At 37.3% G+C, this 25191-nt stretch overlaps 1 long non-coding RNA gene across 1 annotated transcript; it reads right to left on the bottom strand.

Annotated features, from left to right (window-relative positions):
* Positions 1-11642: 11642 nt before the first annotated feature.
* Positions 11643-21596, bottom strand: LOC111941815 (uncharacterized). Its single transcript, XR_015281172.1, has 3 exons — positions 21536-21596; positions 15592-15740; positions 11643-13164 (listed from the first exon to the last, which is right to left on the bottom strand). It is a non-coding gene; the product is annotated as an uncharacterized LOC111941815 (long non-coding RNA).
* Positions 21597-25191: the final 3595 nt, after the last annotated feature.

The raw sequence follows: 25191 nt of genomic DNA, 5'->3' as shown, positions 1-25191 counted from the left end.
ATGTAAACTAGGGAAATAGTAGAGGAAGAAGAGAAAGAATTTTCTGAAATTGTTTGTTTATAAAATTCTGTGAAATGTGTTGTGACAATTTTATTTTGTATTCTCCACTTATCTCCCCAAGCTACTACAGTCCTTGCCCAGGTTATCTGGAGCGCCTGGCATGGAGACAGCTCTACTGCCTGTGATATTCTGGAGTTTGATTCCACAAAACAATGATTCTTGTGCCCCTTAGAACATCTTCTGCCAGTGAGAGAAAATCAGAAAGAATAGAGTTGAAAAAGATGATCTTACAGGGGAGTACAAGAAGTAATTACAAGTCTGGATTTACCTAGATGCACAATAACAGTAAAATATTCTGAACACCGTGATGTGATTGCTCCTAAAGCGGAGCAGACTCCAATTCCCTGCCATTCTCTGGCTGACAAATAAAGCTGGGGAGAAATCCTGGCAACACTGAAGACAAAGGCAAAGCTCCATTAAATTGATAGAAGCTGAGGTTTTACTTTGTAGCACTTATCTCCCATCCTTTGTCATCTGTTGTCATAGAGGGAATAGCAGAGCTTTGGGAAACACCATAACTGGTTCTGGATGCTCCCTAAATCTAGTTTAGCTAAGAAAACAAGTGTGTGTTCTGCACTTTACATGAGGTAAAATTGGTGACTCAGTGTGCCACATAGAGCCACTTACAGTTCAAGAGACTGGAGCATCTCATTCCAGAAAGCTTGATCTGCCAAGCAGCTATAGTGTTATGACTGAAAGCTTGTTGTGCTGCTGTTACTGTATGTGTTTCACGCCAATCTTTATTCAGGATAGTCAATCTTGCATAGCAAAACTTTGTTAAAGTAATGTCTTGGTGATTTCTTAATTAATGGGTGCTATTTTGGACACTCTGTCTGTCATTCTGGGCAACAACTTCATTCTCACCAAAAGCTGACAATTTGAAGGTAAAAATACAATCCTAGTTAAATTATAGTGTAGTAACAAACATCTAACTCCATTTCTTGAGGGAGTTTGGCATGGTTAATGGAGGTTGCAACCAAAATTCCTGAAGGGTAAAAGTGGGGGATTTTTAGCTAAACTTGCTGAAATCTGGCAAGACAAAACAAGATGTACTACTAATTAAAAAGTTTCATCATTGTGTAGAGTTAGTTTCATGTTTGTAGTAAATGGCATAGGACTTGTCTTCACTGAAAATTTACTTGGAACACAGAGAGTTTTACCCTATATTTATTGAATATTTCTTTGTTTTGATGGGATATGGGAACATAAGTATGCAAACAAAATACATAACTATGCATATACTAAATAACTTTTCTGAACATTAGCTGCAGTGTAGAAAGACTTCCCTTTTTACCAGCTTCTCCTTTACCATACCCTTCAAATCATGTTTGGTCAGAGAAACTCACCGCCTTTTTCTGTTCTCTGTATTTATTTTGATCAATCTGTCAAAACAAGTGGCAGCAATACTAGAGCTAGACTGTGCAATACTCTTTAGGTTTCTGTAAAAGATATATGTTGTATGTAAGAACTGTGGAGGAAAGGCATCATTAATGAGAAATTCTAATTGTAAATTGAACCACGTAATTTTCTCCACCACAAATTAGCAATATAAAGTAAGAGATACTGGATTTCAAGAGCTGTGAAACTCTTCCCTGTGTTCTAGTTCACTTGTTCTTTCATCTGGAGGGAAAACCAACATGTTAGAAGGCAGCATAAAGCAGATAACTTTCATGAAAAAACTAGTATCTTTCAGCATCAGGAAGTTTTAAAAAACCCAGCTATGTATCATGTTACATATTTGTTTTTTGCCTGGTTTCAGATATCAAAGCAATATGACTATACTGGTCAGGCAGAGAAGTGAATTTCTGGTTGTGTCTTTCCTGGTGAAGGGTTCAAAGTTTTAGGTCCCCTTTTGCATCCTTTTCTAATCCTTTTGCCATCCCCAAAAAATTAAGATTTGGCTCCTTTGATGATCTACTTGCCTTAATAAATTTGAAATGTGGCTGACTGGACTGCATAGAGTAACCCCAACTTTTCCTTGGTTCTGACCAGAGTGTTTTACACAGGCTGCCTCTCTGTGACACCTTCAGCTGAGGATTTAGGACTCCAGCAGATTAGCTATGTCATATTTAGCTGCAGGAGTTTTGGACATTACTACCCTCACCTGCCCATTTCTCCTTACCAGCTGCAGGTTAGTGCATTTCCTAGCCAGGACAACAGAATGGAAATTACATCTGTACTTCAGTTCTCCCAGGTCAAGGACTCACATTTCAGTGTAAAACCTTCACTCTTGGTTTAGGCTGGCTCACCAAATTGTTACCTGTATGCTTAGATGGGCTGGGAGCCAGAAAACTGGTACAACAATTAGACGCTGCAGTACTAAATCTGCTGAAACAATTCTTGGGAACCCAAGAAAACACCAAAATTGAAACTTCTACCTTGTGTTGCATTAATAGAGAAGTTTTTTAACCATAAAGCACTTATTTTTAATGTCTTGAAAAAAAGAAAAAGTCATATTTACACAGGAATTCTGACTCTTTGCTTTCCTTTTGCTTTGAACTCATCAAAACCCACCTATATTTAGCTTTTACTTTGGCTATGAATGAATGTGTGAAATCTTAAGTGGGCAAAATCTATATGCATAATTGCTAAAATATTTTTGCTTATCACATGCTATATTTTAAATTGATATTTGGTATATTATTTTAATATCCTGAATATACAGATAATATTTTGGTTAATTATTGCTCAACATTTTCCTTTGTTCACGTGTATTTATATTTTTATGACATCTAAACAAAGCTAATTTTTAACACAGCATATCTTGCATTTAGTTGTATTGAAGATTTAAGGTATAAAAAGAAATTGTGCTATAGAGAGAAAGATTGGGTGTTTTTTAAGATATGGAGTTTTCACAAATACAATTTAACATGATCTTCAGGGTCTCTTTTGGATTTCCTCAAAAAAGCAATACTATGCATGCTCTGGGAGTTCTGTATTATGATATTACGAATTCTTTCTTCAGGAAATAGGTAAAATAATGTCACTATATTTCCTGGAAGTTGGGCCAAGATGCCTATTACAGCATGAATTTGGTTGCCTGTGCTTATTAGCCTATTCCTAACTAATAAGGCAACAAGCTCTTGAGTTTTGAGAACTGAACTATGTTGTGTTTACCTCTTTTACCCTGTGAGAATTTCAGAGCTAAATCTTTTAATGATGCTTCTTCTCTTTGGAGACAAATAAATGTTAAATGTTGTCAGTACCCTCCTTCACAGTTTCTCTTTCAGCTCTGTTTGAATAGCTTTTTGCTTTTACTTATTCCCTTGATGCAAATTTTTTTGAAATCTCAATTCCTTGTAAATTGGATCTCAAACTACCTTTTGAATTTTATCTAGAGGAAACATGAAGCTATGAGAATGTCTGTTCCTCTTTCTCTTTTCACGCATTCTTGGTAACTCCATAGACAATGAATTATTATTTTTCTCACTTGTATGGCATCTTTGCTCTTCTAGCTGACAGAGATATTTATGTCTTACAGTGTGACTTGGAGGTCATTGATGCTGGACTCTGAGAATCTGACAATGAACAGAATTTTTAAAAGTCAGGGCTTCTTGCTGATTTGTTGGAGAACTTAATCAGCAGAGATTCATTATGAATTTTCTGGATTTCCTTTGCTGCTAGAGGTAGTCAGAGCGTGACTCAGGGCTTCAAATCCCTGGAAATCAAGGTCTTCCCAGTCAACCTTCAAAGCCTTGCTAGAATTACAGGTAGAAAATGTTAGCTTCAAGGTGGCTGCTGATCCTCAGGTCACATCACTCATTGAATGAAAGAAGCCTGGAGGCAATATACCATGGTTGCCTGCTCACACTTGGCAGCATAAAGCTAGAATTAGGGAGCTATACATTTTGTGTGTGAATTTATGATGACTGCAGAGAAATTGCTTGGTGTGGGTACAGCAGCTTCCCCCTGGTGAGGGGTGGCATTAGCCAGTCTGAGTGAGAAGGCAAGCACATACCTCTTCTCCACTACAGTTCCACTCCCAGATTGACTCATGGGATGTTTCACTGTGCTCAGTCATGGGTGCTTGTCCTTAAACCAGGTCTCCTTAACCCAGCAGAAGCCTCACCCAGGAGAAGTCTGGAGTTCTTTGGTATCAGAAGATTGAATTAGTGTCATGTTTGCAGTTAATAATTTGACTATTTTACTTAATATTAGCACTGAAAGATCTTGCCTTGACTTCAGCTTCCATCTTCTATTTCATTGTCGCTTAGACATTCCTTCTCTTGTCATGGAGCTGCTAGGAAGCACTGAAGAGAAACATTGCCTCATGTGCACTGACTACATTTTGTCCTGTGACTATCCCACTGCTGTGGATGGTTGAATTTGGAATTGACATGAGAGCAAACAGCAGTTCTAAAGCAACTTCAGTCAAATGCCATTTCAGCGTGGCAGAGAAGAGAAAATCAAAGTGCCTCTAAATTCCTGTCCTCAGGGCCCTTTCCCATGTTGCCAGTTACAGACCTAGTGGGCTGCTGCTACTGCTCTCAATAACAGAAGGGCAGCTTCACGGAGCTTGGAAAGGCTATGAGAAGTGAGGCCAGGAGGTCACTTTGTCTCTTAGCTCTGCTAGCAGAGCGTCAGCTGTGGAGGCAGCTGTCTGGGTGATCTTCCATCTTTCATGGCCTTCTTGCAGAGATCTTTAGAATTTGGAGAAGATGATGGAGCACACCCTGCCCTACTCCCCAGTCAGCCTCAGTGACACAGAATAGAGGTGTAAAACAGGTCCTGTAGGAAAATGCAGAACTTATTTCCAGCCTGAGGTTTCCAGACTGAACTTGCCACTGCCAGGACTTAAATGTCCCTTCTTTGTCCTTAGTCCTCTGACAGACCCCCATGCCCTGCATCAATATCATCCATAAAAAAATGAAAAATGCGCCAAAATAATATATTAAAATATTTTGCTCTGTAAGCAGCTTTATTTTGTGTTTAGAGCTTCCTAGAACCTGTGTGCCTGAGGTTGCTAGGGATGTGCTGAATCGGTGTTTTACATTCCCTAGCAGGTGTTGCTCTCTGATGTATTCCTCCCTGGAGGAAGCAGCCTGGTGAAATTGTTCAGAACACCAAATATTAAGACACCAGGAGATAGAGTATGCTCACTGTGTTGACATGGGGCATTAGAAACTGACATTTCTCTAAATCTGAGACTAGAATTGCTGAAGAATTTAAGATAGTATGTCTGCATATACTTCTCTTTGGAATCAAAAACCTTATCTTTAACTTTAGCTTTATTCCAGTCCCCTATGTTGAAGGCTTTCATTGTTTCATTTATAATTGATTTAATGCTGCTAGCAGAAAAACTGTTTCCTGCAGGCAATATTCCCATGTATGTGTTTAATTTGGTTTACATTTTAATCAACATGTTAATCTGGAGTAATTTGGTGTATCAAAAAGCATTATTGATTACTTTTATTTCTGTATGTTTCCAGTGATTAAAAAATAATTTTCTGAATCAAATCTTCCAAGTAGAATTTTCTTGTTAGGAAATATATACATGTGCAAGTCAGGAATTGCTCTGCAGCCTAGGAGATACAGCTTGGAGAACCGGGACAGGTAGAAATTACATGCCAGACCAGAAAAACGCTCCTGAAGCCTGGATAGAATTCAGTAGAGTTGACTAGAGTTCGTGCTAGAATGCCATATTTTTCCCAATTCCAGTTTTGATTTTGTTTCTTGACAACATAAAAAATCCCATACTCCTCTGTTCATAAGTCCTCCAGCCTACCTGTGCACTCTTGTTGCCCACTTGCCAGCATAAATACCAGATTTTCTTAAGGTTAGTTGAGGACTGTCAGCCAGAAGAATTTGGACTTGGATGGTAGCCTTTAAAAGTGAAGTGCCAGTATTTGCAAATAAGAAATACCTCAAAGAAAAGATAGCACAGATGGAACTAGGCAGTGGAGCTGCTCAAATTTTCTGACTTTTGTTGAAAACGATAGCTCAAATCTAGCAGTATTTGGACTAGTCAGCACTGTATTTTTTAAGACTAGCTTGCTGGGAGAAACGTTAGTCTTACTGTCAGGACTGGCTGTGTTCCCTGGTGATTCCAGAGTATGTAAAAGCAGTGCTCAAGTTAAACTATAAATATAGTGGCTGAAGTAGTTCAAGGTATACTTATTTTCTGCATCCTTAATTTTTGTAGTGATACATTAATGGAGTGCTGTCAAAATCTCTTCAGTAAAGCTGTAAGATATGTCTGAACCTACTTTGAGATTTTCTTCAAAGGTGCCCTGTAATAAAAATAAAACCCATATAATAAGATAAAGGGATATTTTTAACTGCATCCACCAATTAAAGCAATAAAACATCCCATGGGACAATAGTATTTTGTCTGAACATAGTGAAGTGTTACATATTAATTACTTCTAGGTATTGCTCCTCATTAACTGTAGTGGCCAAAGGTAACCAAAATTAAAATAAACAAAGCATGTACAGAAGTTGTCTTCACCAAACACATGCTACAGAAGATTGAAATGGCTCCAAAGGGGCTTTTTATAAGTTGGAAGCACTGAAATTTGCCTGTGATTTAGGCATAAAATTTTTCAAAAATGTGTGCACTCTGTTAGTTTGTTGATAGACTCATTCCACAGTCCTCTAGTACATATAATAGAGGGGTCATTAGTTCTGGGGAAATGGAATATTTTTCATCACTGTAGCAGAAGTGTGTACATATCATAAATGGAGCCTGAAGGGATTTAGTTCCAGGTTATTAAGTGTTCATTTGAGATGGTGGATAATAACTGCTGTTTCTGATATTTTAGATTAGATGGCCCTTATTGCTTGTAGGGCTTATTTTCAGTGACTGTTAGTCTTATTATTACAAATACATATTTAATGGCTGAGGCAGTATCAACAAAATCAGTAAATCCAAGTGCTATCCAAAAGCTGGAAAGTATTGTTTCATTAACTAGCACTTGATCATTAATTGAACTATAACAGAAACTCTGCTGAAATGATATTTCATTTCAGTAATTAATGAGGCAAAATTGTTATTTGAAGCTTTTTACATGTAAAAATGAACAATTGTGTTGATTTGTTCACTTACTAGGATTCATAAAAACACCAATAAAAATCTTAGAGAAAAAGTTCCCCTAAGAGAAGCTGCAGTGGAATCACCATCATGCTAGGAAAACAGTAACAAAAAAAAAAAAAGACGTTAGGACAAACATAGGTAATTTTTCAAAAAGTTTTCCAGAAATAACACTGCCGACCACCCTAGTAATGTTGTGTTTTCCTTGCCTAATTAGATTGATAGCCTGCATAGTACTGCAACCTCAAACCCTCAACAAAAATAATGCAGTTGTTACATGGAATAGAGCATCAGAGGGAGAAAAATAGCATTAGCTATAGCAAACTCTATTTGAAAACATTATTTTCTTCTGCCTATTCGTGAAGAGACAATACAGACTAAGCTTTTAGTATCAGTATTTTACAGATTCGATTCCTTTGATTTAGGGACCAAATCTAATAGAAGCAAGAACTTTTCAGTATTAATTCAATTTTTTGAGTTGCTCCTTATGGCTGAATCATCGACATGCATTGTGAAGTCACAGTTCTGATCAAATGGCACCAATATTCACTTTGTGCTTGTACTACAGTCATAGAGGAAATGTAACTCAAAGGGACTATTTTTTAAGGAATTGGCCAAATAGATAAATCAAATATAATACCATTCAGATTTGCTACTGAATTTTTTTCTGCCCCTTTGATTCTTGTCAGATGATTTTTTTATTAGTACTGTAGCTCTCCTTGATGCTGCTGCTGTTTGCTATGGAAAAAAACAGTGACCCTGATTATGAACCACTGAAGTCATGTCATTGAGTCTGAACACTGGCACTGCCTACTAGCAGTCTCTCACGTTCCATTAGATGCTAGTAGGATATTAGTTCATTTAAGGGATGGTGTTTGAGGTACGTAGAGCTAATTATGGAGATAGCACATGATCCCCCACTGTTAAGTCTGGCTTCCCTGGTAGTATAATCCTTTTTTTCATTCTGTTTGTCTGTCATTTCGGACCTTGAATTTTCCCTGCTTTCTGTCTATTGTAGCTTGAAATATGTTAAAACACTGGCCACTAAATAACACACAGATGAATACAGACATCTGAAAGAATTGGGAGTAATAAGTAGAGTTTTGAATTGTCTGTCTTGACTGTTGAATTTTTGCATTCAGTTTTGTCTTAAAAGTATAACATTATGGATAGATCCTCTTCTTGGTAAGAAATAAATAATATAGTAATGTTTAATTCACAAATGGAAATGTTCTCAGGAAATATAAGACTTTCAAGAGATACTCTCTGGTTCGTTCTTGTTTATCTAGAGATGCCTTTTTCAATCCAGGAGTATTTTTATGTGATTTACTATTCCTTATTCACACTACGGTGCAGTTAAGTGCTGTTTATTAAGCAATGTAGAGAACAGCATCCCTCAGGACACAGGCAGTTTGTAATTAGTAGGAACATTTGGTCTACAAAGTTGGTAATTATCCTCATATCGCTATCATTTAACTGTAGAAGTGAACCATACATACTGTTTTACGGTTTCAGAAGCCAGATCTATTCCGAGTTTCGTGTAGGGAGGCTCTGTTCCATCACATGCAGCTCCAGTGGGTGAATTGACCGAACTGTGCTTAGTTGTGCATGCTAGCATATCTACATGGCTAATTAAATTATCGTTCCTGAGCTCAGCTGAGCTCCACCTTTAGACCTATATGAAACGTATTATTGTGCTTTGATCCCATCTATATTGTTTTGGTCGGGTTATACTCGTCTACATTAGCAGGTGACTGAACACATTATCAAGCATCTCAGTAGAACAAAGCGTCTGCTGCTGACATCCCCACATTAGACTCTGCATGGTTCAGGGGCTACATCAGACTCAATTTAATTTGGTTAGTTAGACCAAATATCCCCATTATGCAGGTGTCTTAAAACTGTCTGAAGAAACAGTGCTTGTCTCAGATCCTTAGAGGTTAAGGTCCTTTCATGTGCTCTTGGAAAGCAGCTTTTGGTCTGGTTTTTGTTCCTCAGAAAGAAATCTGGTTTTCCTGCATTAAATTGGCTCCAAACCAGTATGTGGTACATGCAGACAGTCAAGGGTTTAGCTTAAAAAACGTCTCTTCTGCTCTGAATTTAAGTGCAAATTCAAGTAGAGCAGCTGACAGGTGTTGAGTTGCTGCATCCTGCCTAAAACTGATTGTGTGAGTGCTTTACCACGGTGTCCAAATGAAGTCAGACTGCAGATTAACGTGGTTTACAGTCACCCTTTAGACTGCCTTGATTTAAGTTAGCCAAGCTTCAACAACTGGCCACAGTTCAGAGTTAGTTTAAGAAAGCAAACTGCTGTTTCTCAGGCATTAGTCACTGGTTCCTGGATCAGACAGCACTTAAAAAGCAACAGTGTGAATGGGTATAGATTGTGCTCACCATGTCTGCCATGCACATAAATCTGGGCATGCCAAGTGGGTGCTCTACAGCTGACATCAGTATGCCAGCTTAAGTGCATGATCTACACCTATTGCATCATATATCATAAAGTTAAAGTCCCATGACCAAAATACCGGCCACTGACCTATCCTGTACAAAATTAGTTGTTTGCTGACTTAGGCAAGCGCCAGGGCTGGTTTATGGGTTTATGTGCTGATGAAAGACATGGTAATGTCTTGATAGTCTAGGGTCAGGGTGGTACTGATTACGCAGATTATTATTCAACTCATTATATTCAATATTCATTCAGTTCATTTTCTATTAGGCAAATTAATAAACCTTAAGGAAAAAAATCTGGGCAATTAGTTTCTCTTCTCAAATAAGTAGCCCAACTTTCTTAATATAGTTACTGTAATCTAATTTTTCTTTTGCACCCATTGGAAAGATGGAGGAACTAGACACACAGGAGTTAAAAAGTGCAGTATTTAGTTGAAGTGGCCTACTCTCCTAACAGATTTTGCTCACTGAATATCCTGTTTTATAAATGGTGGCCATGTATATGAATAAGATAGTTTTTTAAAATATAACGATTCAACTTGAACTGACTTTTGTTTGTGTTTTTTTTATTGACAGCCAGAGTAAACATTTTCAGTTATGTATGAAATGTCTAAGTTCAGGCTTGAATGACACCAATTCAGTGAATAAAGCAAAATGGTGAAACATTATCTGCGACCTTCCTGCCTGCCTTCATCTTTGCAATTTGCAAGCAGCATATGACTTCATTATTTCTAGTACCTGATACTTGTCAGTCTGGTTGTCTGTGCAAGTAGCAGTGAAAATTGGATGAACACTTGCATCTGGGAACAGAAACACCTGATGATCAACATGGGGATGTCAGGTTACGGCTATCATGTAAAATGTGTGCTAGAATTGGTAACCATGACTAATGCATGTGCACTTGAGCAATGCAAAAAGAGATGTTTTTTGTTAAGTGTGAGAGCATTTTGGTTTTTCACGCTTGTGATATGCACTCTTTGCTGCATCAGAAACCCACTCACAACTGAAATAGGTTCCATGTACTTGTGAAGGTAAACAATGTCTGCAACACTCCTTAGGTGTGTAGCTAATATGATGCCAATTGCTTGTAGTAGAAGTGATTTCACCTGTCTCTGTATGCCCTCAGAGCTCCTTACAGAAAACCTACTCCTCAGAGAGCTAAGGAAGTTTTTGGGAAGTGCTGAAATTTGCTTTTTGTGAATTACATCTGCTTGTGTAGTCCTTTTCCTATCTAACATAACTTCATAAGCAACCAGAAAGAGTGTCCTAAAAGTGTTCCTAATAAATAAAAACATTGACATTAAATGTAAAAGAACAATAAATTCTTATTGAGCCAGCTTCTCTTGGATCTTCTCTTGTCATGTTGACATGGAGTAGGGATAAGCTGCACTGATGTAGGTGGCATTATAATACCATAAATCAGTGGTTAAGCTAACAAAGCTAATAGATCTGGTTTTCAGAAGTGGAGAATCTGACACTTCTGCATTTCAGTAGTCCATGTATGTGTCCTTTAGTGATGGATACAGTAAAGCAAACTAGTCCAGTTTTTTGCTTAAGTGGCAGCTAGCTGAGATTGTGATTGATCACCAAAGAAGAAGTTTAGCTTAGGTGTCTTATTTTAGGAATGATATTCCTCAATTTAGTACTTCCACTAAAAAGAAAACCACAAGCATCTGGTGTCAGATGAAAGGCAGAGACTGTGTCTTGAGATAAGGACAATTTACTGGAAGCAGTAATGAGATAGGAAAACAATACTAATAACAGAAGTATGCAAAGAGAGGGTAATGTACATGCAAAAATTACTGATCAATGTGCCCAACCCCAAGACAATGAAAAATGGCTGATGACTTCTCCACATGACTGTTCCCCACCCCAAGCTACTCCGAACTTATTCCCAAAAGCATCCTGGACTTCCTAGTCCCAGAGATGGCATGGGGGGTATAGAATAACTCCCACACATGGCCATGGAGCTCTAGGTTCCAATGTCACAGCTACTGTGAAAAGTCAACCCTGTCCTGGCCCAGACCATGATACTGAGTTACAGAAAGAACCTGTTAGAGAGTAAATGGAAATAAGTGGATGCAGAAGAGAAACACCAGTCTTGCAGGGCAAAAGCAGCTACAACTTTATTATTTTTTCGGTATTGCTTTTCTAATGGAAAATGGCCACTGAAAGAAACAATTACATGTTTTTTGTGTCAGTTTTTATGAAAAGAAATGGATCCCTTCAGTTTTCAATAACAGAACAACATTTTATAAGTTTTTATTTGTTTTAATCCTTTGTGGAATAACAACGTTTTTGTGACAGCTTATTTTTTTCTGTGTCAGATTTTCACTTTGTAAAAGTGAGAACATTCAGTAAAACTTTGTGTTTTAATTAAATATTGTTTTGAAAGGATAAAAAAAGCATTTCTGTGAGGTCAAAATGGTTTAATTTTTCTTCTGTTTTGAAATATATCAAATGTATTCCTATCTACTTCTTTAGTATAAATATAGATTCAAAGTAAATTTCTGTTTTTAGTAAGAGAAAAACAGCTCCTTAGACTTATGAGTCTTCTCTTGTGTATCAAATATTATTTGAAGAGAAAACAAATAAGTGCTTTAATCCAAAAGATTAGTATTTTGATACACAGGAATATAGGTAAATAGGGAACACTGCTATTACTCTGTGTTTTGTTTCACCTAACCCAAGAGAAGATGCAGGAATTATTTGGATTAGTGCATGTCAGGTATGGCAAGTGATACTTTGCAAAGCATATCTGTGCTGTTATGATTCACTGCCTTCTACTTCAAACTCTCACACTGATTTGCTCTTACTACTCTAATGTTTGTCATACTGGCTCATAATAAAGACTACTGACTCAGTAGCCTTTTTCTTACATAGCCCAAGAAAGTCAAAGCAAAATTTACTGTTGATTTAATTATTAAGATCTGCAAATGTTCTTATATATTGATCAGAAAAGTTTGTTGTTTTTTTTTCCCCCTCATTCCATTATAGAATTTGTTTCTCCTCCTGGCCAGCTAATCAGGCTGATCAGGCTAATCCTTATCTCCCTCTGCTGTGGCTCATCAAGACAGACAGTACATCTTACGTTTGCATTAAGCCAGACTCTGTGAGCTGTGTAAATGGAAATGTGCAATTTTGCATGCAGCTGTCTGAATGTATTATTCCTATTAAGCAAGCCACCCTCTTTCCTAGCTGTGAGTTGTTGTCACTTTGAAATGCAGTTACATAAGAGAATCCTGGTACATCACAGTAATAATATATCATGAAAAATTAGAGTTGTCTGCTTCTCATCTATCCCTTTGTGCTTATTTTCCCCCTGTGGCATTATTCTTGCACTGAATTTTAATAGTACTTTAATAGTAGCTCTAGTAAATAGTTTGGAAAATGGGCAGAATCTGATCTTTTGGTTGTTCAGCTGCTGGTTTACGGGCACATGCTGAAGGTCAGAATTGGGCCCAGGGCTTGCTGTGTCTGCACAGTAACTTTAAGCAACAGTTTTATCTGGTGAGGGAAGAGCCTCGATAGAGAGTGGCGTCATTTGTTCTTCCCGTGTTTTCATGTGTGCCTGGACCTGCCTTACTCGACCTTCCAGCCGCAGAGTCCATTCCTGGCGAAGTCTGCAAAGAGAGTACAAGTGCTTAGCAGTTATTGAGCCAAATCCTTCAAATGTATCCAGGGCTTTTCAGCAGGGTCGAAGCTTTCCTCTCTTTCATCACCACAGCACTTGTCCTGTATTTATTTACCAATTACACATCCCTCTAGCTTGCTAGACTGGGAATGCAGGGGAGAAAAGGATAGTGCTGATACTATCAGTGGTTGACATTGCCGGATTCCAAATGAGTCAAACAACTGCTGAAATACTGTCACTGTGAAGAACTCTGGTTTTTCCTCTGGGGTATTCTCAAAGCCACACAGGAGTACTGCCTATGCAGTAAGGTCATTCAATGTGTAAATTAAAAAAATACAGTTTTTCCCCCAACCCCACTGTAAAATGCTGTGGACAACAGCAGGCTGAACTTAAAATAAGTCCTTTTGGGTAAAAAAAGAAAACAAAACCAACTCTGCAGACCTTGTACGTGTTTAATGAAAGGAATTGATGCCACATGCAAGAGGACCCACATAGCTTCAAGACACTAGTATGGTAAAAAGAGAAGAGAAAATCTCTAGGGACCACTGCAAGATATCGTTGGCTGGGTTGTTTTGTGAAGGAAATGTTATGAAGCACCTGACCCAGAAATTTTATAAGATTAGTTATTATATGTAATGCCAAAAGCATCACAGAATAAATGGGGTTTTAAATTACTTTTGGTGTGGTGAAAAGAACAGCAGCCTATGATTTCATCTGAGAGTAACTCAGGAGTGGCTCTTCTACGTGGGTGCTTGTGTTCACTTAGATTCTGAGTTTGGTTTGATATTGTGTTTTAAACCTAGTCTTCAACATTCTTTTATGCATATAGATAAGCCTCAAGAAAGAGGTGCAATGAGTTAGGAAAAATTTGCCACTGGTGTTTCTCATCAGTGTCCTACATGTCATAAAGGGAGCATTTGCCTTTATGTAAAACCATGTCATTCTCCCGAGAGCCTCTTACATGAGGTAGTGGAGATGCATGTTTTGTAATGAAAGTGTCTATTACCTCCTGAAAGTATCACTTTTTTTCGAATTATAGAACACTTTGTGAACAATCTGGGCTTTGACTGGGTGAGTGACTTTGAAGGAACTTGCTTTCAAGTTCAACTATTTCAGTTGTGATGGGTCAGTTAAGGTAACTCTTAACACATATTCAAGATAACACATATTCAAGGTTCTTTCACTGCATTTCTTTTTTTTCTCTTCAGAGAAGAGCTTATAAAAGCTTTTAACATTTTCAACTTTGTGAAATCAAAAATATTATCTAAACCACAAATTGCATTTTGTTTGTACTGTCTTCTCATTGTAGTCTTTTGTGATCTAGGGTGATAAATGTTTCCAGTGAAGCTGGCCATTTTCCTGGATTTTATCATATATGTTTTTTCTCCAGCAGTTTTGTGACTGGGATTTGAGAATACTACTGACTAGCTGGAGTAGGATACTGGAAGCAGGACTGTCCACATTTTTTGACACACAAAACCTGCCCAGATCTTGGTTTCCAAGTGTCTAAATGGTGACAGTACTTCCTTCTTGGGCGCTGAAGTCAAAGTACCTAGAAATTTTTCCAAGGAACAGCCCTTTAGCAGATCTTCCAAACTGCTGAAGTCAAATTAGTTTATGTGAGTGTCCCAGTTTTGAGAAAAGTTTATGCAGGAAAACCTTTGTGAATTTCAGGAGGAAAGCACAAAAGGAAACCACATGAGACATATTTATTGTCCTCTGTTTCTGTCCATTCACTTAGTGTGCAGGAGACCCTAGTTCAAAGTTCTGAATTGCCACAAGTTGAACAAATATTTGAAGCAGTCCACCACACTTGTGCAGAGTATCTGTACCACAATACAGCTATATGGTTTTCTCTAGGCAATTCCTGTTTTATACTGCTTTGTAAATACACCAACACCCCCAAACAAAACTAAAAACAAACCCCCAAAACAGCAACACTTTTTCCATTGAATGGGAAAATCTCGTTGTGTAGATTTTACCTTTAGGTTTATATGATGTGAAGGGCTGTTAACCATGACAAAGGGGCCATGGGTTTTTTATTCTACAGATTAGGTGGGTGGTTGTCCCTTTAATGTAATACTATTTTGTTTATTTGTGTAGCTGTACTAGTTCTAGGTAAAATTCCTGCTATTTTCTGGCTGTCACAAGCCATAATTCCAAAGTGCTTTATTTTTTCATGGCTATGTTCCAAGGCCTTTGAAGAATGCTCATGAGGTTTAGGGGTGAGGGGTGTCTGAGTTTCCATGCAGAAGAGCCATGGTAATATGAGACAAGCAGCTGTGAGAGAAAAAGTGCCAAAGATCCAGAACACAATCTGTGCTATGAATAAAACAGTACAATAACAGGTTACCTTATTTGAAAACACGTGATGATATGCCTTGCTGTCTTGTGGAAAAGAAAAAATACCACTTACTTGTTCAGGGCACTTTTGCTTAGCCTAGACACTTCAGCTTCTTGTTGCTTAGTTTGCTCTTGGATGACCTTTTCCCAGAAGTTCTTCAGCTCTTCCGCATCATGACCACCCGTCCTGTGGCATCTGAAATTCGTATGCTTGCTCATTTTCTGAAAAGCAATTTGGAGGTCAGAGCAGTCGAAAGCCTGACCTGAGGCAGATACCGTGTTACTTAGCCCCTTGAAATTTCATTCTCAGGAAGCACTATTAAAATAAAGTATGTCACCTGAAAAGAATAGGTAACTGGTGCTTAGTCTGCCTTGAACCAAAATATAAGGCATTGAAACAGGCCTTGGGTGACAGCTGAATGGCATAACTGTATTTTTGCTACCGAGTAATAACTGTGCATGACACAGTTCACTGAAATATTGTGGATGTGTCAATATGTGTGAGATTTTAAGTAATTTTAGAAGAATTTGTGGAAAGTGCTTTCAAATATAGTGCCACTGTCACTGGACTTCAGATTAGATGTGAAGAACTTTTCTATTTTCTATTTCCCATTTTCTTAAAACAGATCATTGATGTTTTATCTCAGGAAAATGCATTGCTCCTAAATGATTCCTTTTGCTACTCCAAATGATGTCATGCACAAAATATGCAAGGATGTTATGAATCTGAGTTGAAACACATAGAGTGCAAAGCTCTGGGGAGCTTGTTATGGTCTTGTTCTATATTTTATCAAAATTCAGTCTTAAATACCGTTAAAAGTAGAGCTCATTAAAATACGGGGATTGGTTCCAATAAATGATAAAAATGACAGAAAACAGGCGAATTTGTCCTTGCTAAATGCATGTTATTTAAACATTAAAATTCTCATCATGTCTGATGTCCTTGCTGATATTACCATATTATGTTGGTTATCAGATTGTAACGGTAGTTTGAAATGTTAAGTTCTGTTGCCTATTTCCTGAATCAGTCTCCTCCACTAAGCCCCACTAGGAAGTGGAGGATACAGGAAAGAAAAACCCCGAAAACCCACACTCCAGAGTTTTCTATGACTAGATCAGCACTTAATTTGAGGGCTGCTATGAAATAAATCCCTTTCCTTCCTTGTGTTTATCTATATTCTGCTGTCATTAGATATTTTTGCCAACACTCCACTCTGTAATGGTGATGAATAAATGCGTCATAGACCCTGATACATATTTGTGAATGTTCTTCCTAGATGATTTCACACTTTAGGAGCTACTCTTGATAAATACAACAAAGACTGTGCTAATGTAGGCCAATCTTTTGGAGGAAACTTTTGATTTGTACAATGCTGTAATGTGAAAGATCAGAGTAAAAGAAAAAGAAAGATGTAACACAATTAAGGCATATTTCTGAAAGGTTGCTATCAAATACAGTATTTGAAACTCCTGGCACATTAAAAGGACGCATAAGTAAGTTCTAGGCATCTTCTAAATTGAATATTTTAGATTTGTCATAATTTTCATGAATCAATTTTTTGAAAAGATCAATAATAACAAATAATTTTTCCAAACCTGGTGTCAAGTCTGGCTGGAATGGAAAAACTACCTAACAAAAAGAAAAACCTCTTTGAGATACATTATTTTTATGTTGAGAAGTCCAGTTGCTTAAAGACCAGCACAGCCCAACTGGAGTGATAATCATGAACTGATTAGATCATGTAATATAACTTCCTGTGTGACGGAGTACGTTGTATGATTAGAAAATTGGTCCTCTTCACAGCAAGGTCGGCAAAACCTGCAGTATCACCAAAACAACCACGTATTTTTCTCTGAGACAAACAGCATATTTCTAGTACTTCCTTTGATGTGGACTGGGGATGCTGTAGATGTGGCATAGTGTGATAAGCAGGAATTGTTGCATTGGTGTGGGTACAGCAGTTCTACTAACACCTCTTGCTAAACGTGTTGTGTTTGGCAATGAATGTGGTCTAAACAGGAATATGGGTAATCTTAATAATGTTTTGTCTCACTCTGAGGCCCCAAAATTATACTATTATTTAAGGCTTCATCTTGCAAAAAAAATATGCATATCACGGGTGCACTGGAACATGCCCTATCTGTGTCCTAATTCCATAGGCCTTGAGCAGTGTTAAAATAAATGCTCTGGTAATAGCTTGTTACAGCGAGTGATGGAATCTGATTATTTCATCATTCCTGGATCAGCAGGTCACACGGGTCTTCGCACCATTTAGAGGCTCTTCTATCACTAGCAGCTGCCCACTTGACACTCCACAGATAATTATCCCATTGCCTCAGAAGCCAAGTGCAAGTTGCTGACAAACTGAATCAATGTGCCCTCCAAACCCTATTATACTTTGCCTCATATAAGAATCTGCCATAACACATTAACCTTTAATTAGAGATTAAATTTTTATGATTATTAAAACTTCTAGTTGATGTTCTCCAAATGGTACAAAGAGGGTCTCCAGCCTTTATCTGAAATTAAACTGATTAGATTTTGAGGGGGTGCATGAGGGTTTTGACTGCTTTAAGATTTGGCTGCTCCACTCAAAAGAACATGCTGTGATCTCAGAGGTGCCCAAAAGATGGAGGTACTTCTGCAAGTTTTAGTCTGCTAGGTCTTTGTGACTTTTTGCAAGTCAAGAACATTTGGTATTAGTTCCTAGGAATGTCAGTGACAGATAATATTTCATGTGGAATTACTGTGGTCCTTGCTAAGACAGATTCTTGATGTAAAACTTTTGAAGACTGTACTGTCTACATTGCTGGCCAACCTCTTTCATGGTATGATGTGTGAAAGTATCCTATTTTTGAGCCTGGCATTACGACATCTAGGTGTAGAAACTAGGGTTCATGTGCACTGTAATATCTCCTTTTCTTTTTTCTAATTGAAAGATTCTCCCTAGGAGCTTAGTTTGGATTTCTGAGTAACCCTTTTTATAAAAAACCAAACAAACATACAAAAAACCCCCTTATTATTGCTCTACATTACATGTTTTGTTCATGTGTGAGTTTTTCTTTTACAGGTGTCCCAATAACATACAGTGGATTCACACTGACACCTGGAATTAATACCATCAAAGTTGTCCTTGATTCCTTCACCCAGACAACTCAGGGCTCAGTAACAAGTAGAACAATTAGGTTCTCCCTGTAAATAAGAAATACACTTTCTTACAGTCACTTGGGTGGAAAGTGAGTAAAGAAAATAGGTTCATCATTCCAGAAATATTAAAGGAAAGTCAGGGAGGTGTCTTTCTGACTCCTAATGGAAGGTTGTTTTAACATGTTTATCCACATTTATCCATTGATATGAATGTAAAATAACCAAGAGCATGCACTTCTATTCACTTAAAATTATTCATACAGAAGACTTGAATCAAGGATCATAAGTATCATTTGTGAACTGAAAATTTATGCTATAAAACTTTCTGAAATATATTGTCTATGAAGGGTTACTAAAATGTGCATAAGATTGGTGCAAGATGGAGTCCTTTATTAAATCTTCAACTAAGATAGGGAGAAAGTATGATTATATGGGTTTTGCAGTCCTACCTGCCCATATGAAGTATAGTTCACTGCTTTTTTAGAGAGTCAAGCTGATAAAACAACACTTAAAAAAGGGTGAAACTAGATCTTGGTTAAAGTGGCTTATGCATTTGGTAGCTCTGAGCCTCAACTGGCAAGAACATCTAAGAGTGTACAAAAGAGTCTTTACAGCATCCATCATTTACAGAAATTAATTTATATGCTAACATATTATTAATTTATGGAGAATGTCCAAAAGAAGAAGTAATTGTTAAAACAAAATTAATGGCATTGTGAAAGAAAAATCTCCTACATTTATAATCAGACCATAAATCAGAGGGCCATGCAGCAATCTGTAAGACAGGAAATCACTCATGAAATACACATAGCACCTACATATAATACATTGTTTTAAACTTGCAAAATCATAGAGTCACAGAACATGCTGAATTGGAAGGGGTCCACATTGAGTCCAGCTCCTGTCCCAGCACAGCACCATCCCCAGGAGTCACACCATGTGCTTGAGAGCATTGTCCAAATGTTTCTTGAAGTCTGTCAGGCTGTGACCACTTCCCTGGGGATCCTGTTCCAGTGCCCAAACACCCTCTGCATGAAGAGCCTTTTCTTGATAATCCAACCTAAACTTCCCCTGACTAAGCCATTTTCTTGAGTCCCCTCCCTGATCACAAGAGTGAAGAGGTTGATACCTGGCCCTCTGCTTCTCCTTGAGAGGTCGTGTCCCAGAGCCAATTTAAAGGAGATTTGAAGTGTGAATAAAGAACAGTTTTCCCTCTACAGATCTATCCCATACAAGGGGGAGGAAATTTTGCTTCTAGCTGTAAATTATATGCACAGTTTTGTTCACTGGCACAAAACTGGCATAGAAACATCCAGCAATACAACCTCCTCTCATTTAATCTGATCTTCATCTGAGTGTGCTTTGGTAAGGTGTTAAATTAGTAGGTTTCAAAAAGCTCCGGTCTTAGCCCCTGCCTGGTCTGCATACTTTGAATTATTGTAATCTCTGTCTACCTCTGCTGAGGTACAAAAAGGAGTTTTAAAAAATATTCAATGCAAGTAATTTCTCTTCTGCACACTTCATAATTTCTACTTCGGACTCTTTCTGGAGAAATTTTAAGAGTCAGAAATGGCTCTTGATGTTTTGAACAAAATTATTATTTTGAGTTACCTTTATGTGAAATAAACAAGCAGGAGAAGAAAATATTTTCTAAAGTCCTAGTCCTAGTCCTTTTTACAATCTTTCTATTTAACGTGTGTCTTAAGCTAGCCTTGGCCTTAAAAGTTCAGTGTTCTGTACAGACAGAATTGTAGGCAAAATATTTCTTCTTTTACTTTTTAGTGAGAAGTATTTCAATACATTCAGTAAAATTGTTAGTTGAACATATTTGAAGAAAAATACCAATGTGATTTTTAGTCTGAATTATGCATAATTGAAAGAATAATTGGTTAGGCTAGCAAAAAAAGGAAAATCACCTTATGTATTTTTCCTTATTGGAAAATGTTTTAACCAGTAATGTAAAACAATATTTGAATATTTCCAAAATTTATTTCTAAAATTTTTGCTGAAGGACGAAGTCTTTAACAAGAATGATATTTTTAATATGTATATATAAATATATAACTTAAAAATATTTCCTTTCTAAAAGTTGGAGATAAGTCTAATTTTAACTCTTTCAATGAATTAGATGAGTCAGCCAATTTTAATATGGAACACAAGCATGTTCCTGGAAGAATTTCCACAGTCACTTCAGAGGTTTTTTGGTGACCATTGTAAACAATGGAAAGATTATCTTTAACTAGACTCAGTCCCTTGGGTCATATCATGACCATGAGCTGGTTTATCTTTGTCAGGACACTAATTAATATCCTATTCCTTTTGCCCTTCATCAGGGTTTGTTTGCCTAAGCATGGAATGTTTTCCAGCATTATATATCTACTACAGTACAGTTCAAAGCCCATTAATAGTGCTCTGTAAAAAAATTATTAAAAAGTTTAAAGCTCTGAAAAGTTTTAAATTTAATGTATAGAATGCATAATTTTGATGAGTATCCCCTTTCATGTTCCTTTCTTTGGTGGTTTTCCTTTCAGTTGAGGTGTGTGTAATACAGAAGTTCTAGTAATACCAAAAAAGTTAGTAACAAATAATAGCTTAATAACTGAAATTATGATTAGAGTAAAATGAAACAGTGGACAGATACCTCTTATGTATTATAAATCACATAGGATCAGAATAATTTTCATAAAGGTATACTGAAACACATAGAATTCCAGGTCACGGAGGGAACAAGAAGAAAGCATTATTCAAATTCACATGATTTAACAAAACATAAAATTAATGTATACCCATGTATATCTAGGCTGGTAGATAATCAAGACAGGAAGAGAAAATCTTAATTTGGCCAAAATACAAGAATATAAATGCTTACTTTGATTGTATAGTAGCTTCCTCTTCTGTCAAAGTATGATTTTCTTGAGTGATTACTGAATCATGTCAGTTTTACCCCTGGGTTCCCCTTTTCAAGAGAACTCCAACTGCCAGGAATAACTGATGAAATCTATTCATCCGTCACTCATTTTTATTTGGGAGTGATGACATCTACTATTATGAATTAGCTTAAAGGCAGGGGGAAAAAACCCAAACCCACAATCTCATTTTATGAAGTCCGCAACACACCACGAGGAATGACCAGACAGTTGCAGGGTACACACTCTGAATACCACATTTGATCTGTGCTATAAATTTTGGCAGGTGCCACTGATGTCATAACTTGGCTCTGGAGAAGCAGTTACTCTTTGACAAGTGCGGATCACTAGCACAACTTCCATATGACTTGCAAGAATTCAGCACCTCCAAGAAAAGGATAGAACTGAAAAGAACATGAAGAATAACACATCTTGTCTCACATTTGTGCTACTGAGTGACTGATAGATAAATAGATTTTTTTTCCACCACTTTTGAAGTGTTGGTTTATAAAAGCACCTGGTGGACTACATGACAGGATTCCAGCTAAACTGTTAATACACTCAGTACTGCAGGAATGTGACCAGCAGCAAGCTGAAACATAGCATATATAATTTGTTACAGAACTTAGCACTTCCACTTCTTGGACAGATTCTTCCTCCCTCCACTAGTACTCCTGGGTGTACAGAAAAAAACAAGCAAGTAAGGTGCTACTTAGTCTGACAAAGGGAGAGCAGTGACAAACCTTCTACTCTCAGCTTTTATTGGCAACTTGACTTCATAACCTTTTGGTAGTTTGGTAAGTTCCACCTTGAAGTTAGTTATGTTTCTTACTCCACGTATTTCCAGTGAAAGCCTACTCTAGAATTTTCTGCACCAAGTACTGTAAGTTTTCTTTTAATCTAAATCTAAAATCTAAATGTGTTCAAGAGACAAGTCACCTGTCTACTGTCTTCAAGCTATGTAGGGCAGAAATCCACTCGTCTTGTCTTTCTTGTTTTGATATTATAATATTTAAGGACTTTGGACTCTTCTCATACTCATTCTCTTGAAAGGATGTTTCATGATGCTTTTTTGTGGTCTCATTGAGCATAAGCAAAGAGAACTGTATGTCACAGTCCAGCTGAGTATTAGTCCCTTGTATGCTTCCTTATTTTGTTTGGATATAACAATCAGAAACTAGAACCACTTTCATCTTTTCCAGAGAATGCTTATTACAGCTTTCTGATTAATGCACTCACCTAGTTCTTGTCTTACTTTTTACAACTCATAAGGTTCAACTTAGGACAAATTTTAATTAGATCTCAAGTTCACAGCCTGTCTTTTGTGCCATTTTCTCTATTTCAATCCTTCTGGTAATTTCTTTCTTTTGTTTTTGAAATTCAGTCCTGTATGCTTATGACAACCTTTCTGTTCTCCAGAAAATTTCTTTAACTCACGGCTTCATTTTTTGCCAAATGCTTCTGCTCAAAACAGTAATATCATTGTTTCTAAGAAAGCTCTGGATTAATTCCTTTGGTCTCTTCTCACCATTAGGGAGCTCCCACTAAAAGATGTTAGCTCATTTTAACTTCTAAGTTTAAATAGACAAACCCTGGTGAGATTGTAAGAAATAAAAGCTGGTTCCTCTGTAGGGAAGAGAAGATAATAAAGAAGAGGCAATGAAGTCCACCTTATCTCCTAATATAAAGAGTAACAGGTTATTTATTTTGTGCTTAGATATGGTTAGTAGATGGTGAGAAAGGAAGAAAGAGGGAGACTGCAATGTATCATTAAGTATCCTTATAGAATCCATAATTAGTTCAGATGAACAGCTAGATTAATTTTCCCACTAATCAATCAGTAAAACCTCAGCATAGCTACTGTTAGTATAGGTTAGCCATGAAACATGAAGCTGGTAAATCACAATTCCAGAACAGACTGCTCTGACTGATGGTTGATCCTGGATCCTAGACAAACGTCTAAGTTGCTGATGATGGTGTCAGACTCTTTTCACTTTCTCATCTTGGAGCTGCTCCTCTTCATATAAATAATGCAGAACTCTGGGCTTGAGAGGCAGTACCAACAGCATGCTTGTTTGATCTCCTGTATGTCTCAGAGGTACGTTTTGCACTTTCCCAGACTATCAAATATATTGCTCACATTTTGTCTACTAGGTATCCTAAGGCATACTTTTTCATGGCAAGTGAGTTATGGAATTTGTTTTGAAAACCTGAATTTCACTATAGCCCTGACATAAAACAGATCTTAAAACCCTGCTTGTATTCTTGTGCTAAAACTGCCCAAATTCAACATCTCTGAGAATTCACACACAGTTCCACTGTGCAATGTCAGTGGTGCCTAGTGGTAAGAAAGCATGAGAAACACTAGACAGAGGATGAGGCTGCAACAAGGCACACAAATAATCAGAGTTTTTTTATCTTTGTAAATAAAGTGACTGTGACATGGGAAGCAAGACTGATCACAGTAGTATAAGTCTGATACCATGTAGAGAGATCAGCAGTATAGTCTACTCCAGCCTTCTTGTTGTTCAGTCAGTTGAAACAATGTTATGTGACTTCAGAAGTAGCATAGATTTTCTCTATAGACTTGTCAGACAAATCAATATTTTGAGTAAATTATTTCAGCTTTATAAAGCACATAGACACCACTGTGTGTTTGAAATTTTACAGCCTAACTTGACAGTTTCACCTAAGAATTTGACAAGCCTACAGTGTAGCTCTCACACTAAAGCTCTGACAGTTGCTTCTGCTCATTGGTAATGATTTAAATCTATAGGTCTCAGATAATGTTGTCTTGCACTGACATAGCCTTTGTTATGAATGACTGTGTTTTGGATGTTGTATTACAGTAATTCACTTTGCTACCCTTCCACCACCTCGTATTTTTTTGCCAGTTGGTGCAGATATACCCATTTATATGGAACTTTTTTTTGCTTTATGTGAGCTATTGATGCTGCCAATAAAATGCTTGTTTGCATTAGGTAACCAAAACTTATCCTTCACTAGAAGGAAGAGAATTAATTCATTAAAGTTCATTGAAGATTTCAGTGGGCACTTAACTACAGTGATGTCCATGTAGTCTACCATGCTACAGAACATGTATTTCTTTCCCCTTATTGTGCTTGGTTATACGCACTTAACTACCAGAAAAGGAGGTGGCCTAGTCTAAGATTTTTGTTTGACTTCCTTTTCCTTATTAGGACTGTTTGTATTGTCTATTACACATTATTTTCAAGCATGAGAGGAAGCAGACATCAAAAGAAATGAAGGCTAAATTGCACTACAGCAGCTGATTCCTGATTTTCTCTGACATAAAGCTACTGCCAGCTTGCAGAGGCTGTAGTATATGATGTAGGCTCTCTCATGGAAAGGCTTTGTAAGGGACTCAAGGTGCATGAAACAGGACAATGTGGGAAGTGATGATGAAGTGTAGAAGGTACTGCAGTTTTTATAGGCTCTGGGAAAGATCTCTTACTGTGTTGTGAACCAGTTTAACCCAGAAAAACAATGAAAGATAAGCCTCTGTGAATAAAACTTATCAGACCCAGAAAGGCTTGAAATATACTATAAAAACAGTTAAAACCAAACGAGTTTAGGTGTTGGTGCCAAAAATTTGATA

This window comes from Cyanistes caeruleus, chromosome Z (assembly GCF_971803275.1).
Source record: "Cyanistes caeruleus chromosome Z, bCyaCae1.hap1.1, whole genome shotgun sequence".
NCBI lineage: Eukaryota > Metazoa > Chordata > Aves > Passeriformes > Paridae > Cyanistes > Cyanistes caeruleus.
This window is presented reverse-complemented; position numbering and strand designations above follow the sequence as displayed.